Raw genomic sequence first — 10082 nt, 5'->3', positions numbered from 1 at the left:
CATACTGAGGAAGCCGGCCTTGTATGTTGTTATTTTCTCCCCCCGAGAAGGAATATCCACCAACACCGTGTCCTCCCAGCGGTAGTCTGTCTTCACCCTTTCGCCGTCTGTTATTAAACTAATATATCGGTATACAAGTTCGCATCATCCCGGCATCGAAGAAGGTTTTTCGGACTTAAAATCGGAGGTCGTTTCAAAGGCTCCTGGGACGAACTCCCCAACGCAAGGGGGCATTGTTGCTTTGCCCTTATATGAGCGCACGAAAGAGGCAGGCACATCTTCCTGAGGGACAGAGGTGGATGTTTTTGCCATTCTTGTTAAAAGATTTCAAAGGAGTAATGAAAATTGCGTTTCAGAAGAGAACACAAAAGAGAAGTAGGAAGAACTCTTTTGAAGGTATTATGATCCAGCGGAAAATAAGGGGCGAAGGCAGAAGTATTTATAGAGGCCAAACGTGTACGTTGGAATGGGCCAAAGATAGCCAACCGCTATAATAAATTCGAAGGCTTTTCAAGGGCTGTACGGACGCGACCTTTGGAAACCCTGCTTGTCGCGTCAATCGCTTGATAGGGCGTAACTAACGTCGTGATGGGAATATCGAAGAGGCAAGAATTCAAGACCGTTTCATTTCATTTTACTCTAAGAAACACGGGGACTATCTATATACGGCTAAAATCGGAGAGCCCGATTTATGGTCATTGCGACATTCCGTGGCTTCACCTGGAGGGACCGAGGCAAAGTTCGAGGTTCAAACCCGAGGGTTCCTTTGCTCGACCTTGGGGAAACACAAATCGGTGGCTACCTTGGGCAAGCGGGAGGTTCCCAAGGCACGTGACCAAAGCTGACAATACTCGCAAGAGCAGTACTAGCTAGTAAAAAGCTGTACCCGCTACACTTTTTTGTAATAATTACGCATGTACCATGTTGGGATTTCCCCTCCTATATAAATGGAACCCTTATCATTTTGTAAAGATATATGAGATTCAATACAATAACAAGAACATTCTTTGCTTTCTAACTTAAACACATTCTCCCTCGATTTTATTGCTTACATTTATTACATTGCTTACATTTATTGCGTTTCATTAAATCGTTCTTCATATATTGCTCATAATTGATCATAAAGGGCCTTCATCAAAGCTCTCAGAACCGTTAGTTCCTCGTCGACTGTCCGCAGCCTAACGTTTAGCTCGACCCCGAGGCCCCGTATAACCTAGCTCGAGGCCCCGATTCTCAACCATTCGGTTTGCTTGGCACACTGCCTTCAAGTACTTACCTTATTTTCTAGTTTCACACTTAGCACCTACTGCCTAACAACTGCCATAAAAATAAATCACGTATTTTTAGAACCACAAAACCAAATCTAATTATAATTACCATTTTGAAGGTAAATAGAACACGATGATGAAAGAATCAAGATATGGTTAGAACAAATCGTTCATAAAGTGCATAAATGTTGCTGGGGCGTTGATCAGCCCAAATGACATCACTAGAAGCTCATAGTTACCATAGCGAGTCTTGAAAGCAATCTTCGAAATGTCTAATCCAGAATCTTCAACTGATTATATCCCGACCTTAAATCAATCTTTGAGAACTCTCTAGCACCCTAATGGTGATCAAATAAGTCATCAATGCGTTGTCCTTGACAGTAAATTTGTTCAACTGCCTATAATCAATACACATCCTCATAGAATGTATCGAGTCGATCGGTCGTTTTGAGTTGTAGTATTCTGTTCGATAGTTTGAGACTTTAAGTAGCTTCATATGATGTATTATGACTTGCGTGTATGATCGGTTTTAGTTTTTTAGTGTTTTGGAATAGATTTGGAAGAATGACCTCGATTTGGAAGCTTTACGTTGGAAGAGTTTACCATGGTTTGGCTTTTGGGTAAATAGACTCGGAGTCATGTTTTTATGGTTCCAATGAATTTGTATGATTATTTTTGTGCACGGTAAAATCGGGGGGGGGGGGGGTCCGAATTTCCCCGTCATTATGATGCCCCGCGAACATACTTCCCAAGGCTCGAGACTGGGGTCGAGGTTCACCTTCGAGGGATGTTGATGCTCGACCTTGGAGCCATGCGAACCAATGGCTATATTGGAAAAAAGGGGAGTTCCCAAGGAGTGCAGCTAGAGCCGACAAAGTCTGTCAGGCTAATCTGAGCCCGCGTCATGAGGTCAACTAGCTGTCCCATCTCTATGTCTTTGTAATAAATGTGTTTGTACTATGATGAGATCCTCCCTTTCTACATAAAAGGGGTCCTTGACATATTGTAGGGTCATGTTGCTTCAGCTGCTCCACACGAAATATAAAAGAACATTCTCTCTGCTCTCTAACATATTCTCTTGATATTATTGCTTCCATTTATTATCTTCATTATTGTTCATCGTAAATTGCTTATCATTAGCCATAAAGAGCCTTCTTTGATTTTATCATAACTGTTAGTCATACTTCGATCACCTTCAATAGCTCACAGTCGAGCCCCGGAATCGACCTCGAGGCCCCAAAATCGACAAGCTCGAGGCCCCGATTGTCAACCTATCGGTTTGGTTATCACCCCATTCCTAACTCTTATTTCATTTCTAAGTCTCACACATAGCATCAACTGCATAACGACTAGCATTAAAATAGATCACGTATTTTTAGAGTCCCATAATCAAATCTAATTGTTATTACCGTTTTCACGGTAAACAGTTTGGCGCCCACCGTGGGGCTAAAAATAATAGTGATTATTTCTTGTTGGATTCATTACACAACGCAAGTTATCTTTCACACCTTTTCTTGTCCAAGATCTTCAATTTCAGGTTAAAATGCCTAGCTCAGTAAATAGAGTTGAAAACAACAATCTCGAGAACCACGGAGGGAATGGTGTGGCTGTTCCGGGCGTCGATATACCACCACAGAAAGTGTGCCGAAAAGTTCCGCGGGAAACTCGGAAAAATCCAACCTAGGCAAAAAAAAAGATTCCTCGGCATGTCGTTATATGATTATTGGAGGGATCGACATTCCCCAAGGGCCCGTGATCAAACAGACAAAAATATCCGCCGCAGAAGAAGGGTCGACCCGAGACTGTGTGGCCGAAGACACCCTCGCATTCAGCGAAGAGGATCTCGAGACCTTGGCAGAACCACACAGCGACGCACTGGTAATCGCATTTCTTTTAAGCAACGTTCGAGTTAAACGTGTGCTCGTGGATCCACAGCTCGGCCAAAATAATCGGGTCAAAGGTAGTAGAACAGCTTGGGTTGCTCGATCAGATCATACCCACCTCTCGGGTCCTCCACGGCTTCAACATGACCGTCGAGGTAACAAAAGGAGAAATCACCCTCCCGGTCGACACGTCCGGTGCGGTCCAGAACACCAGGTTTCAAGTCATCAATGACGACATGAGGTACAATGCTTTGCTTGGCAGGCCGTGGATAAACAGCATGAGGGCAGTGCCGTTAACTCTGCACCAGATGATAAAATTTCCAACAAAGGATGGCATAACGACCATATACGGAGAACAGCATGCAGCGAAAGAAATGTTCGCGGTCTACCAGGAGGTGTCGACCCCCATGCGCCCGACCTCGGATGAGTCCAGGAGCATACAGACCCCAGAGGACGACGAAGAAGATTTCTTCGCTCCTCGAACTTTCGTTCCCATTGCCTAACATCGATAGTCTGATCGATGCTACGGCCGGCCACGAGACCCTCACCTTTCTCGATGCCTACTCGGGGTATAATCAAATTCAGATGAACCCCGAGGATAGGGAGAAGACTTCGTTCATCACGAAGTATGGTACCTACTGTTACAACGTAATGCCCTTCGGATTAAAAAATGCAGGGGCTACGTACCAGCGTCTAGTTAATAAAATGTTCGAGCATCAAATAGGCAAATCCATGGAAGTTTATATTGATGATATGCTAGTTAAGTCCCTGCGTGTAGAGGACCATTTGACTCATTTGCAGGAAACATTCGACATCCTCAGAAGATTCAACATGAAGCTCAACCCCGAGAAATGTGCCTTCGGAGTGGGTTCGGGCAAATTCCTGGGCTTCATGGTATCAAACAGGGGGATTGAGATTGACCCCGATAAAATCAAGGCCATCGAAGAAATCACGTTGGTAAATAATGTAAAGGCTGTGCAATGGCTGACAGGGCGAATAACGGCTCTAGGCAGGTTCATATCAAGGTCATCCGACAGGAGCCATCATTTCTTCTCTTTGCTCAAAAGGAAAAACAACTTCGAATGGACTCCAGAATGCTAACACGCCTTAGAGGAATTGAACCGATATCTGACTAGCCCGCCTCTGCTCCATACGCCAAATGAGGACAAAACACTGTATCTATACCCGACCGTATCAGAAATAGCGGTAAATGGCGTGCTAGTTCGAGAAGAGCAAGGTACGCAATTTCGTGTTTATTATGTAAGCCGGACCCTAGGGGATGCTGAAACAAGCTCCTCACGAAAATAGAAGACCTATTTTCAATGCCACCGTATTTGTGTTCTAACGACATATCCTCTCCGGAGCATATTGCATAAACCCGAGCTATCGGGCCGATTGGCCAAATGGGCCATCAAACCCGGGGGGTAGATAGCGAGTATCAACCTCGAACGGCCGTCAAGTCCCAGATTCTGGCGGACTTCGTGGCTGATTTTTCACCCTCCCTCGTGCCCGAGGTAGAAAAGGAACTTTACTAAAATCAGGCACGTCTTCCGGCGTATGGACCCTTTTTACCGACGACGCCACAAATATGAGAGGATCTGGACTCGGTATAGTCCTGAAGCCACCTACGGGCGGCGTAATCAGACAATCTATAAACTGCAAAATTGACTAACAATGAAGCCGAGTACGAGGCTATGATTGCAGGTTTAGAACTGGCCAAAAGCTTGGGAGCGGAGATCATCGAGGCAAAATGCAATTCACTCCTGGTAGTAAACCAGGTGAATGGGAGCTACGAAGTCCGCAAAGACAGGATGCAGAGGTATTTGGATAAAATCCAAGTCGCATTACGTCGTTTCAAAGAATGGACCTTAGTCCATGTACCTCGAGAGCAGAATGGCGAGGCCGATGCCCTCGCAAACCTGGAATTATCTGTTAAAGAAGATGACTTACTCCCCGGAGCTGTTATTCAGCTATCTAAATAAGTGGTCGAGGAATATCACGCCGAGATTAACTCCACCAGCCTAACACGGGACTGGAGAAATAAATATATTGATTATTTAAAAGACAGAAAATTGCCCGCGGATCCAAAAGAATCGAGGGCCTTGCAAACCAAAGCAGCCCGATTCTCGCTCGATGAAAACAAGACTCTGTACAGAAGAACTTTCGATGGCCCCCTAGCAGTATGACTGGGGCCAGGAGATACAGACTATGTACTCCGAAAATTCACGAGGGTACTTGCGGAAACCATTCCGGTGCGGATTCCTTAATCCGAAAGGTGATCAGGGCAGGCTTCTACTGGGACAACATGGAAAAAGACACCAAGGAATTCGTCCGAAAGTGTGATAAATGCCAGAGATTTTCCCCCATGATTTACCAACCTGGCGAACAACTATATTTGGTCTTATCGCTATGGCCACTTATGAAATGGGGAATGGACATCGTCGGGCCCCTGCCAACGGCGCCAGGTAAAGCTAAATTCATTTTATTTATGACTGACTATTTCTTAAAATGGGTGGAAGCGCAGGCCTTCCAGAAAATAAGAGAAAAAGAAGTCATTAACTTCATCTTGGACCACATTAAGTGCCGATTTAGGATTCCCTCCGAGATAACATGCGATAACGGGAGGCAGTTCATTGGGAGCAAGGTAACACAGTTCCTTGAGGATCACAAAATCAAGAGAATCCTCTCGATGCCTTACCACTCGTGTGCAAACGGCCAAGCTGAGTCCACAAATAACACCATCATCCAAAACTTAAAAAAGAAGCTAGAAAGCGCCAAGGGAAAGTGAAGAGAAATGTTGCCCGAAGTGCTAAGGGCATACCGAAAAACTTCAAAATCAAGCGCAGGGGAAACACCTTTCTCTCTAGTATACAGCGCCGAGGCTTTGATACCAGTGGAGGTCGGGGAGCCGAGTACCAGATTCCAACACACCATTGAGAGCTCGAACAACGAGGCCACGACAACGGCCCTCGAACTACTAGATGAAAAACGAGAAGCCTCACTGGTACGGATGGCCGCCCAATAGCAAAGGATCGAAAGGTATTATAATAGGAGAACAAACCTCCGATATTTCGGAGTTGGGGACTTGGTCATGAGGAAAGTCACTCTTAACACCCGAAACCCTAATGAAGGAAAGCTAAGCCAAACTTGGGAAGGACCATACAGTGTCCTTGGAGTAGTCGGCAAAGGGTCTTACAAGCTCGGTACCATAAAGGACGAAGAGCTTCCAAGCAACTGGAACATATCGATGCTAAAACGATATTATTGCTAGGGCATCCGATTAGAAGTTTCGAAAGCACCCTCGAGCACGCGTTGCACTCTTTTCCTTCGACCGGATTTTGTCCCTATAAGGGTTTTACCGGCAAGGTTTCTAACGAGGCAACGACCATATGCTACCTAAGGAGACTCAACAAGTATTCAAGATTTCTTTCACAATCCACCTCGAATACTGGGGGGGCATCCCCCGGGAGGTCACCTACACGAGAAAGCCAAGATGCCTCAAATGGGACCTCGATAGGAAAGTAATGTACTGGGCCAAACGGTCGAAGGAACCGTGCCCATATAGAGTAACCAAGCCCTTAATAGCAAAAACGTGTATGCTTGTACCATGTAATCGAATAACACTTTTCATCAAAGCATTTCACGTTTCAAACGAAACTCGACGTTTTAGCAAAAAGGACTCCTCTGTCAAAAACGTCTCGAACACTCGGAGACTGGCGCCAACAATTCAACACCTGAACGACCCCCTGGTCGGAACTCCAAACTCATAATCCTCAACGAGGTAATATCAAAATCATAAAACGTCTCCAAAACCGAAAGTGTCCCGAACACTCGGAGACTGGCACCACAATCTCAAAAATCACATGACCTCAGGGTCGGAATCGCCAAAATCTTAAGCCCTCAATGAGGCAATACCAAGTTTACAAGTAACGGCTCCCGAGCCATGATACCTCGATGACTCGGGGACTGTCGCCAATCACCATTCGTTAAAAAACCCGAGGCCATAAGACCCCTAGCGGGCAAACTCGATCTCGCAAGACCTACATAAGGCAGCAGCAGTATCTTTAAGACCTCGAGCAAGGCATGAACCATACTTGTACCAAGTATCTAAAAACTCTAAGACCTCAAGGGCATCAAAATTTTTTAAGACCTTACTAACGGCATAAACCCGATCTCAAAGTTGAGGCTATATATCAAACTTGTAAGACCCCTAAAAGGCATACCCTCGATATAGACGCCTAAACTACTTCACTCGGGATCAAAAATGGCTCCGACCAAGCACAAATGACTACGGTCATAAGGCTGTACCAGCCAAACTAACGCGACTTGGGGACGCCTGACCGTTGCTACAAAATCACAGGACTTCAATTACTTCGAATCTACTTCGAAAATAACCGGTTAAACAGGCTACCCTCGACATAAGCAAAAGAGCTTCGACCATGTCAGCTCCAAATTACAGGCTTCGAGATACTCAGCCTTTGAGCCAAACCACCCGAGGTGCTCGACCATCGCCACATAACGACTCATAATCGAGGTTCTTTATCGAATAGTGAAAGAGTCAGGCAAAATTTATTTCAAGAAAGTCCTTAACGAGGGAAAAATAAACCCCGCATCGGCCCAAGGCGTTAGAGCCATTGTCGCCAGCCCGCATAAAAGGTCGCATCGGCCCAAGGCGTAAGAGCCATTGTCGCCAGCCCATACAAATCCGAAAACTTGAGGGTCAAATGAGCTCGAGTTGAAATCCGACTCGGAGACTGAACCCAAAATAGTTAACTACATATGCCTAAGGGCAAGGCGTAAGAGCCATTGTCGCCAGCCCACATAAAAGGCCGCATCGGCCCAAGATGTAAGAGACATTGTCGCCAGCCCATACAAATCCAAAAACTTGAGGGTCAAATGAGCTCGAGTCGAAATCCGACTCGGAGAATGAACCCGAAACATTTAACTAAAAATGCCTAAGAGCGAAAAGCATCAGAGCTCAAATGACAGCTTACGCTAAAAGGGCATACCGACCCAATACGTACGAGTCATTGTCACCAGCGCTAAGATCAAAGGTCGTGCCGGCCGGATGCATGAAAAAACCAGGATCGAGGGTCTAACCCGAGACTTGGGACCTCGGGTCGAAAGTCAAAATACATCACATAGTATTTCCAAAAAACAAAAGGGAAAGAAGGGGTAGGAAACAAAAAGCCTTCTTATGGCCCACAAGGGGGATGTTTACAATTATTAAAAAAAAAACACTTACAAAGAGAGAACCAAACAGAATCCTAATCTATCATCGAGCCTGCATCTTTGATGGCTTCACCAAGGGTTGCACCCCAACAACTACCGGTCCTTCAGCGGCCCCTTCTCGATGGCCTCTTCCCCTTCGGGGGCTCCGCCTTCATTTTTATCACCTCCTGAGCCACTGCCCGGCACGCCTCCGAAAGCAAGCAAGTCAGCATCTTTCCTCTCTAGGGTCTTAACCCTCCCGAGCTCGGCAGGCAAAATGGTATCTCTCGCATGTACGTCCCCAAAAGCCTGCCTCCAAGATCCCAATCGAACACGCTCCACAGCTCGAGTCAATTTTGGATCGGCCCCCTCAGGCGCCGTCTCAGTTTGAGCGCTTGTCGCAATGGCATCCTCTCTATGCAAAGATATAAGCGCCTCAGCTTCAATTTTGATCCCGGATAATGCAGCTACCAGATCTAATGGAGACCTCTGTACTTGTCAATATCCTCCCTCGCATTACTAAGCTGACGCTCGACTAAGGTTACCTTCTCCTAGAGGGCATCCCTCTCGGAAGCTATCTCCCTCACATGCCGTTTGAGTTCGGAGTCTCTAGACCGGAGCTACTCCCTCAACAGGGAACCTTTCTTCTCAAACTGTATGTATCAGATCCAAGATATTAAAACACTGGGATCTGGCAAAATGTTCAGATAATGGCAAACGGGGACTAGGTAACCTGTTCAGTAAGGTGAGCCTTCTCGCGCTCATGACGGGTCACCTCATCCTGATACCGGGTGAATGTCTGACTATAAAGTGACTTGGCATGAAGCCACGAAAAAAGACAAGTTAGAAAGACAAAGGTCAGAGCAACCGAGGCCAGAGCGACAGACAAGATTCGCACAAATTACCTGCTCGCGAAGCCTGCTCATGTCACCAAAGACGAGTGAAGCATCCATCTCAGGGGCTTCCTCGGGAATGGTTGGAAGCCTCTCGAGCGCATCTCCGCCTTTGATAGGTCTCCCCGCATCAGAAGGTTCTTTGCGCGGGGCATCTTGCACTCCCTTAGGAGGTAGGGTCGTTCCCTGAAGGGAATCCATCACGACCACGACACTAACAGGGTCGAACGGGACCATCCCTTGTCCATTCAGGGCTCCAGAACTAGGCCCCTCCGAACCACCTACCAAAGGCACCCCTGCCCGAGGGGAACCCTGGCCATCGGCCAGCTTGGGGGCAGCACCCGATACTCCCTCAGTCATCTCTCCGCTACGAAGCTGGATCATAACGACATCAGACACCGGCTCGAAAGCCACCATCTCTACGGCCCAAGGATCGGCCAGGTTTATCACTCCCTCGGGCGCTGTCGAGAAGCTATTTTCCCCCTCACCTTCAACTCGAGGGTTTCCCGCCGTTTCCAGGGTTAGGGCTGCCGGGTCGGCCTTAGTTTCTTCCGCCTTAATCTTCGTGGATTCCGAAGGTCTGTCCGATGAATCCCTTTGTCTTTTCTTCCCTTCATTGGGTACCAAAGCACCCTCCCCACCAGGCAATGCTCCCTTCATCAAAGGGACTTCCCCTAGACCTACACAAATGAAAGAAGTAAGCGCAGGGAATGAGAACGTTGCTACTAGAAATTTAGATCGAAAAATGTAACTGCAGCAGGGGTAGAGGCTCACCATGATCCTTAGCTTCCCACCGAGCTTGGGATAGATCACGCCACACACGCTCA

The sequence above is a fragment of the Nicotiana attenuata genome, chromosome 8 (genome assembly GCF_001879085.1).
Source record: "Nicotiana attenuata strain UT chromosome 8, NIATTr2, whole genome shotgun sequence".
Classification (NCBI taxonomy): Eukaryota; Viridiplantae; Streptophyta; class Magnoliopsida; order Solanales; family Solanaceae; genus Nicotiana; species Nicotiana attenuata.
This window is presented reverse-complemented; position numbering follows the sequence as displayed.